The following is an 8,883-nucleotide window of genomic DNA, read 5'->3' as shown; positions in this document are numbered from 1 at the left end:
TTGTTTATATTTATATAAATTTGACAAAAGTGAATAATATTGTATTTTTGGTTCATATGGTACATGATGTATAAATATACATGTAAATATGCAGTTTGCCTTATTTACACAAACTCTTTTAATCACAAAATGGCATATATACTAAAGTAGTTCATATTACATTTTGATTTCATTTAAAAATAACTTTGTTTCATTTATTTATGTACATGTAATACGTGTACATGTTCTATGTTGAAACAACCATGTAATAGATACTGCTTATCTTTATGCTTTTCATTTATCTAGATTCATTGTGAAAAATGCAACAGAGAGTTCCATAAAAAACCCCACTGTGTTGGGGAGGAAAACATGTGCAAATATAGCTTTATTTGCAGGATGTGTTCTATTAAGTTTTGGGTATGTGAAATAACGTAAAGCAAATTGATGTTATAATTGACTAATTTAACCTGAAATAGAACCTTTGACTTTCAAAAGGATGTATTGATTTCTTGAATCAAAAACAAGTTAAACAAATTAAAAATGTTCATTTCAAAGAGCCATGGCTGAGTGGCCAACAATAAAATAGACAACATTACTGTTGGACACAACTACCCAAAGTCCAAGCTCTTGTTAAAATGATTCTAATATTCTTCACATCAACATGACATATGCTTTTGTATGATTATTAACCTTGTGTATCTTCTTTTAAGGGGGAAAATGATAGAACCTCTTCGGAAAAGATTTCTGTAAAAAAGGTTAGTTGTTTTTTTGCTAATTTGTGTAAGATTTTTACAGCACTGTTATAAAGAATATTGATGTGAATTTACCAACCTTTTCTTTTTTAAATTAGACAAAAGATTCCATCAGGGAGAAGAAATCTTTAAAACGAAGATAACTTTTAAGGGACCACCAGCTAGGAAAACATGCCACATGATGAAGGATGACATTAACTGTTGATATTAGGCAATACTCCTTTGTAATGTTTGAATATTTGAATGTAATCATTACTATATATTACATACTAGTAATCAACTAGTGGATAATAAATTATAATAATTAAAAGTAAAATTATAGAGACTGTGAATGTAACACTTCATCAATAAATATGGCAGATTAACCTTGGAATCTGCTAGACTGACCCATATGATAATTATATTATAGGTGACAGACAAAGAGCAGAAAATGTAAATTGTTATCATGCAGTATCAGTATTGTATTCAATCAGTATTCAATGATGTTCACTAAGTTTTAAACTTTATTATGATATTGACATCAATCACATATTTAATAAAAGTTTTCAGCAGTAAAAGTTCTTGAATATGTTTTAAAATTCTCTTTGTCATATTTCATAGATTTTGATACCTGAAATATTGTAAAATATGAATTACATTCTGTATGGTATAATAAAAAGACTGAAAGTGTAACACTTCATCAATAAATACAAATACAAAAATAAACTGACCTATATAGTAATTATATTACAGGTGACAAACAAAAAGTACAGGAATTGTAAATTGATATCATGAAGTATCAGTGTTATTTTGTGACATATATGTTATCGTTCATATTGAGATCTGGCAGACTGACCTTGGAATCTGCTAGACTGATCTATGTTCTAATATATATTATAGGTGAAAGAGACCACATATAGAAGTTGTAAATTGTTATATGTAGTTGTATAGTGACATTTATGTGACCTTTCATATTGGGATCTGGCAGACTGACCTTGGAATATGCAAGACTGACCTATGTTCTAATATATATTATAGGTGTAAGGGACCTCGTATAGAAGTTGTAAATTGTCATATAGTGACATATATGTTATCGTTCATATTGGGATCTGGTAGACTGACCTTGGAATCTGCTAGACAGACCAATGTTCTAATATATATTATGGGTGTAAGGGACCTCATATAGAAGTTGTAAATTGTTATATGTAGTTGTATAGTGACATACATGTGACCTTTTGTAATGGGATCTGACAGACTGACCTTGGAATATGCTAGACTGACCTATGTTCTAATATATATTATAGGTGAAAGAGACCACATATAGAAGTTGTAAATTGTTATATGTAGTTGTATAGTGACATGTATGTGACCTTTTGTAATGGGATCTGGCAGACTGACCTTGGAATCTGCTAGACTGACCTATGTTCTAATATATATTATAGGTGTAAGGGACCTCATATAGAAGTTGTAAATTTTCATATAGTGACATATATGTTATTGTTCATACTAGGATCTGGTAGACTGACCTTGTAATCTGCTAGACTGACCAATGTTCTAATATATATTATGGGTGTAAGGGACCTCATATAGAAGTTGTAAATTGTCATATGTTGTTATATAGTGACATACATGTGACCTTTTGTAATGGGATCTGACAGACTGACCTTGGAATCTGCTAGACTGACCTATGTTCTTATATATATTATAGGTGTAAAATAACTCATATAGAAGTTGTAAATTGTTATATGTAGTTGTATAGTGACATATATGTGACCTTTTGTAATGGGATCTGGCAGACTGACCTTGGAATCTGCAAGACTGACCAATGTTCTTATATATATTATAGGTGTAAGAGAACACATATAGAAGTTGTAAATTGTCATATAGTGACATATATGTTATCGTTCATATTGGGATCTGGTAGACTGACCTTGGAATCTGCTAGACAGACCAATGTTCTAATATATATTATAGGTGTAAGGGACCTCATATAGAAGTTGTAAATTGGTATATGTTGTTATATGGTGACATATGTGTGACCTTTCATATTGGGATCTGGCAGACTGACCTTGGAATCTGCTAGACTGACCTATGTTCTTATATATATTATAGGTGTAAGGGACCTCATATAGAAGTTGTAAATTTTTATATGTAGTTGTATAGTGACATATATGTGACCTTTTGTAATGGGATCTGGCAGACTGACCTTGGAATCTGCAAGACTGACCAATGTTCTAATATATATTATAGGTGTAAGGGACCTCATATAGAAGTTGTAAATTGTCATATAGTGACATATATGTTATCGTTCATATTGGGATCTGGTAGACTGACCTTGGAATCTGCTAGACTGATCTATGTTCTAATATATATTATAGGTGTAAGAGAACTCATATAGAAGTTGTAAATTGTTATATGTAGTTGTATAGTGACATGTATGTGACCTTTTGTAATGGGATCTGGCAGACTGACCTTGGAATCTGCTAGACTGACCTTTGTTCTTATATATATTATAGGTGTAAGGGACCTCATATAGAAGTTGTAAATTGTTATATGTAGTTGTATAGTGACATGTATGTGACCTTTTGTAATGGGATCTGACAGACTGACCTTTGAATCTGCTAGACTGATCTATGTTCTATAATATATTTAAGGTGTAAGAGAACTCATATAGAAGTTGTAAATTGTCATATGTTGTTATATGGTGACATATATGTGACTTTTTGTAATGGGATCTGACAGACTGACCTTGGAATCTGCTAGACTGACCTATGTTTTAATATATGTTATAGGGGTAAGGGACCTCATATAGAAGTTGTAAATTGTTATATGTTGTTGTATAGTGCATATATGTGAGTATTGTAAAATGACACAGCATATATGTGAACTTTCCAATTGGGATCTGGCATTGAGATATGTTAAACTGACCTATGTAATTTAACACAATCTATGTGACAGATACGGTGCTATGACAACCTGTTTGGATAAGCCAAGTATATTAATGGTAAATAAAAGCATATCTTGAAAAAATATTAAAGTTATTTTGATGTCATGCACAAATAAACCCACAATAACACGACGAATGGAGTTCCTGTCATTATTCCACTCGGTTTCATATGGAATATTTGTTTTAGAATTCCGGGATAATTAAAAGGTACCTGACTATATATGATGCAGCAATATAACGTTACCTGTATTCCTTCGCAGTCTTTACGTCAAACATTCTTCATGACACAATTGTAAAATGTCAAAATTGATAGACTTAGGAAATTGTCTGAAAATTACTCATAAACCCAGTTATTCTTTTTCTTATACTATATATCATGCCTGTAAACAGTGGTAAACATGGTAAAACATTGGAAAATGCGCCATACTGGCTTTCGGTTTACGCAAATACAATTAATTAATGTAGGGTTGGTGATTTTTTTTTTCGGATTTAAAACGGTTAACGTTATTTATGTACATTACAAGATTAATTACCGGTACTAAATGATTTATACCATTTTATAGAATCAATTTATTATTATGCCTATCCATGTTTTTTTAAAAAACACACGGACCACTATTGCCTGTTCATAAATAAATATTATTATTTAATCAAACACTTAATATCATCACAGAGAATAATATACCCCCCCCCCCCAACCCCACCCCTTTCTCTGCATGGCGCTAATTTGTAGCTTAAACTTTTGGGGGAAAATGAGTTTTACTTTGTTGGTTGCATAAAAACAAATATGTTGGTTGCATAAAAACAAATATACATGTACATACATTTCATTATGTAAACAATGTAAAGTTAGTAATTCCGTTTGTAATAACAAACTACTGTTCGGAAGACGTATATAAATAACCCGGAAGGCGTTTTTAAATAACTTGGAAGGCGTTTATAAATAACTCGGAAATACATGCATATTTATGAGGCGTGACGTGGTCGGTCTGCCGGATTACTTCTAACGTTTACCTATATTATTGCCTAACAGTATGCACGCACCTCACACGTCATGTGACGGGGTTTTGTATTCACAAAGTTCCATGGGGTTAGAAATCACGTGGCAAATTATAACATTCAACAGGTCAAAGTATACCGTTAACAACAGAGAACGCGAACGCTGAAGAAACAGTTTTTGTTTGTTTTACCATTAGTGCATGTTTGTCTATTGATATCCTTTTACCATAAGCTCATATGAATAAATATACAGCTATCATTAAAAGGAGAACACGCATGCGCTGACTTATGTATTAAGTCTGTAAAACAAAAAGGTGGGCGTACTCATTATCCTATGGAGATTCAAGACAATGTTATGGCCCCTACTTATAAACACAACTTTGTTCTTTGTAAATATGATTTTTATTTAACTGTAATTACATAACGTTGCAGCTAAGACATTGGCAATTCCTACAATTAACGAAATATGCTTATTTCAAATATTTATTTTGTCGCATTTTTTAAATGTTATGGCCCCTACTTATAAACACAACTTTGTTCTTTGTAAATATGAACTTTATTCAACTGTAATTACATAACGTTGCAGCTAAGACATTGGCAATTCCTACAATTAACGAAATATGCTCATTTCAAATATTTATTTTGTCGCATTTTTTAAATCCCTGTAAGTGCAGTCATATCTTTGCAAGTGTCATATTGTTTGATTTTGCATTTACACTCCCCCAACTATAAATGCAATTTTCTTATTATAAACTGTAATTATTTTTTTTTGGTGGGGATCAATACAAAATTTACAATATGACATATTGTAATTCTTTTACTTACACCAACCCAGTATATATTTCTTTGGTTGATTTTAATTTCATTCAAGATAAATCGGACAAGCGAGCAGTCGTGTTCTGTATTTTTTTAAACACAAACCCCAGATTTAGTTGTACGATATATGAAAAGAGGATACGCTTGGGAAACAACTCAACAAGCAACATATTATTTACAAAGTAACAAGATTAGGAGAAAATGGAATCCGTACGTACAGTGGTTGTTGTGAGGAATATTACGCAACCAATTGGCGTTGTCATTGATAAAATAGGACGTCATTTTGACGCATTATCTTTTTCGTTCTGTTATTAAAAACAATGATTAATTTCACAAAAATCTTAATTGCTTTTTAAATTTGTTGAATGTAAATTTACATCGTATACAGTTATGAAAATGTCTTTGATATTTTGTTAAATAAATTTAATCAAAGTTTATTTAAAGTGTAAATGGTATCAGATATTATGGGACACCCTGTATTTAAAATTTTTAATAAATACTTTAGGCCTTTGTAGACCTTTTACAAACTACATGTAGCTTATAAAAACTTTAAATACGGCACATACAGCTAAAAACGAGGATGTCTACCATATTTTAAACAGTTACATGTATAACTCGAAAAAGGATAATGATAATTTTTTTAACCCATCGATATTTTGAAAGCAGCTTTTAACCGATTAATATTTGCTGGTCTGTAATCTTTAACCAATTGTTGGAACACAGATAATACAAACATCGAGGTTTTTTGTTTTGTTTTTAAATCAGATTGTGATCATATTGGTTCCAATTGCACTTTTTAAAAATGTGTATTTTTGTTAATTATCATTTAACTGTCACAGAAGCAGATATCTGGAGTGGTTGATAAATATTCCATTATTAACACAATACATTAATAGTTGCAAGTTTGCGAATTTTACCTCATTTTATATATTCTGCTTCTTAAAACGCGTATTCTTTTTTTTCAAATCATTTTCAAATTTGGCTTACATGTAAAAACTTATGATGCATTTACTCTACTTAACGTTTTGCAATAGTATTTATTCTCAAAGAAATTCTTTGCAAATATCGTCAAACTCTTCCACAGATAAATTCACCTACCTACGTTATTTCCACCTGTAGCCATTTTGATTGATACAGATCTACAAGTAAAATTCAAAACTATAGACATATACATGGATTGAGCACGTAAACACTTAGGTATTTCCTCATTTCAAATGTAAGTAACAAAAAATTGGATTTTAACATTAATATCTTTTTTCTAAATGTTTTGTTCCCGGTTTTTTTTTTCAATTACTCCCACGCAGACCTTTCACTGCGTCGGACGTGGGTTTTATTTCTCGTGCTTTTTTATTTTTAAAACAATAGATGTAGTTGCTACGTTTAAATACAGTGTATTTACTTTATTTATAGTTTAGGGGTAGCTTTGAAGATATTTTTCTTCTTCAAAATGTAGTGCTTAGTTTTTTGTCCGGAAGAAGTGTTTGGGTTCGTTCACATATCCTTAAACAGGACGTTGTATCCTAAAAATGCAGGAAAAGGTTAACTTTTTGATGTCATATTTCCATATTGTAGGCATTTGGATCAAAATGAAAATTTTGTAATTATTTAACATGTATATCCGTTCAAAAGAAGCAATTTAAGAATTACAATAAATTGATGATAGTCAATTTAGGGGCCAGTACATCTATTTTGCCAATATCCTTTATATTGGTGCATTATTAATTTTTAGCTAAGGGACAATTGTTGTAAAGGCAAAAGATTATTTCCTTTTACATTTAAAGAAAATTAATTAATGTAGCAATAAACAAGAGAACAGGAGAAATAAAAGAAAAATAATGTGACATTTTTTACTGCAAAAAATGTGCTTTTGTACACATAGTCTCATTCTTTATTGCAAAGCTAATCAACGAGCAATCAACGAGTGAAACATAGTTCCTAAATAGTATTTTTAAACTTTCCATCTGTTGACTTTGGTACAACGCTGAAAATATTAGCCATTTTAAAAAGTTTTTGCTTTTATTTATGAGCTAGTATATTCATTCATGACAGTGTTTGGACCAATTACTTTGCAATGTAATTAAATACTTTCAACTACATCGATAATGTTGACAATAATTATCACCTTATGAGGTGATAATTTCGGCCGGGGTGTGGTCAAATCCAATAAAGCCAGAAGGCCTTTATGATATATCTCAATCACCTCATAATATTCATGGAATGATTCCTTAATTTAAAACAACTATTTTTTGTAGCACATGCTTTACATGTATTACTACGCGGCGCCTCCACTGCCGCTTTTCCGTTATGCTATAGGACACGACCATGCGATTTGGTAAAGCAAAATTAATAAGTAAAACAGATTTGATGATAAACGTTTGAAATTAAGTGAAGAAATCATATCTAACTTTCTGCTTGGTTTCCTTGGTAATATTTTGGAATTCGGCATATTTGTATTTTAACCTTAAAAGCCTAAAATTCTGTTACTTTCTTTTTTTTCGCGAGTACTTAATTCTGCGATTAAACAGAATTGTATTAAACCGCGAAAATAAAAATCGCGATCACCATTTTTTGGTTTTATTTTCTCTGAAACTAAAAGCAATTTCAAAACCATTGAGGATTGCTTCTCGAGATTTTACGCTGAAATTTATTTCTCCATTTAATTAGAAATCTACAGTAAGCTTAAGAGTAGAATTTCCCCTCTTTTTCTTTCTCTTACCAAAGCAACGAGATCAGCAAGCAAATTTTGAATGGCGTTTTACGTTTTTACTTATCAAAGTCTATTCAACTGTTAATCGATAAATGTACGTGATTGTTCAGTTTTAATTCTTTTGAGATAAAATCGATATTACTTAATAAATGATCCGTTAAAAAATGGTTTGAGTTCATTTGCTTTAATTAAATCTATCATATTTGTGAAGATATACATTATATTTGAGTACACTACAAAGGCAATGTTTAACATCAAATATACTTATATAAGTCATGCTACTTACAGTTCCAAAAATAAAGCTGTTCACTTCACCACTGGAAATAAATTACTAGATTACAAATGTATATGCCGTACCCGCACATAAACCCTGCAGGTTTATACATGAACAGTGACGTGTTTCCTTTTTTAAGGCAACAGATGTATTGTGTTTACGACCGAAAAAACAACAAAAGATGTTCAATTGATTTACCTGTCTCGATAAACAAAATGCGATGAATCATCAAGCTAGACTACTGTTTTATGCAAAAATATCAATATTAAATTGTGTAGATGTAAAACATTGTAACAGTTGTTAAATGGCCGGTGAAAAAATTGAGAATATGGGTACATTTTGTAAATGAAAATGGTCCCCAATACAATTGTTTTTGTACAGTCAGTTCAAGCATATCTTTTACAACATACACCATAGCATAGCATTGAAA

General features: G+C 30.9%; 1 long non-coding RNA gene across 1 annotated transcript in view; it reads right to left on the bottom strand.

Moving 5' to 3' along the window:
• The window catches only part of LOC136274153 (uncharacterized), a 31,529-nt gene extending 22,947 nt beyond the window's left edge, over positions 1-8,582 (bottom strand). Inside the window, exons 1-2 of the long non-coding RNA XR_010712462.1 lie at positions 8,466-8,582; positions 6,571-6,611 (exon numbers count right to left, since the gene is read on the bottom strand). This is a non-coding gene — a long non-coding RNA (uncharacterized lncRNA). The remainder of the gene's footprint in view (positions 1-6,570; positions 6,612-8,465) is intronic.
• Positions 8,583-8,883: the final 301 nt, after the last annotated feature.

This window comes from Magallana gigas, chromosome 1 (genome assembly GCF_963853765.1).
Source record: "Magallana gigas chromosome 1, xbMagGiga1.1, whole genome shotgun sequence".
NCBI classification, from domain to species: domain Eukaryota; kingdom Metazoa; phylum Mollusca; class Bivalvia; order Ostreida; family Ostreidae; genus Magallana; species Magallana gigas.
Note: the sequence above shows the minus strand (reverse complement) of the source record. Positions and strands in the feature narration are given on the sequence as shown.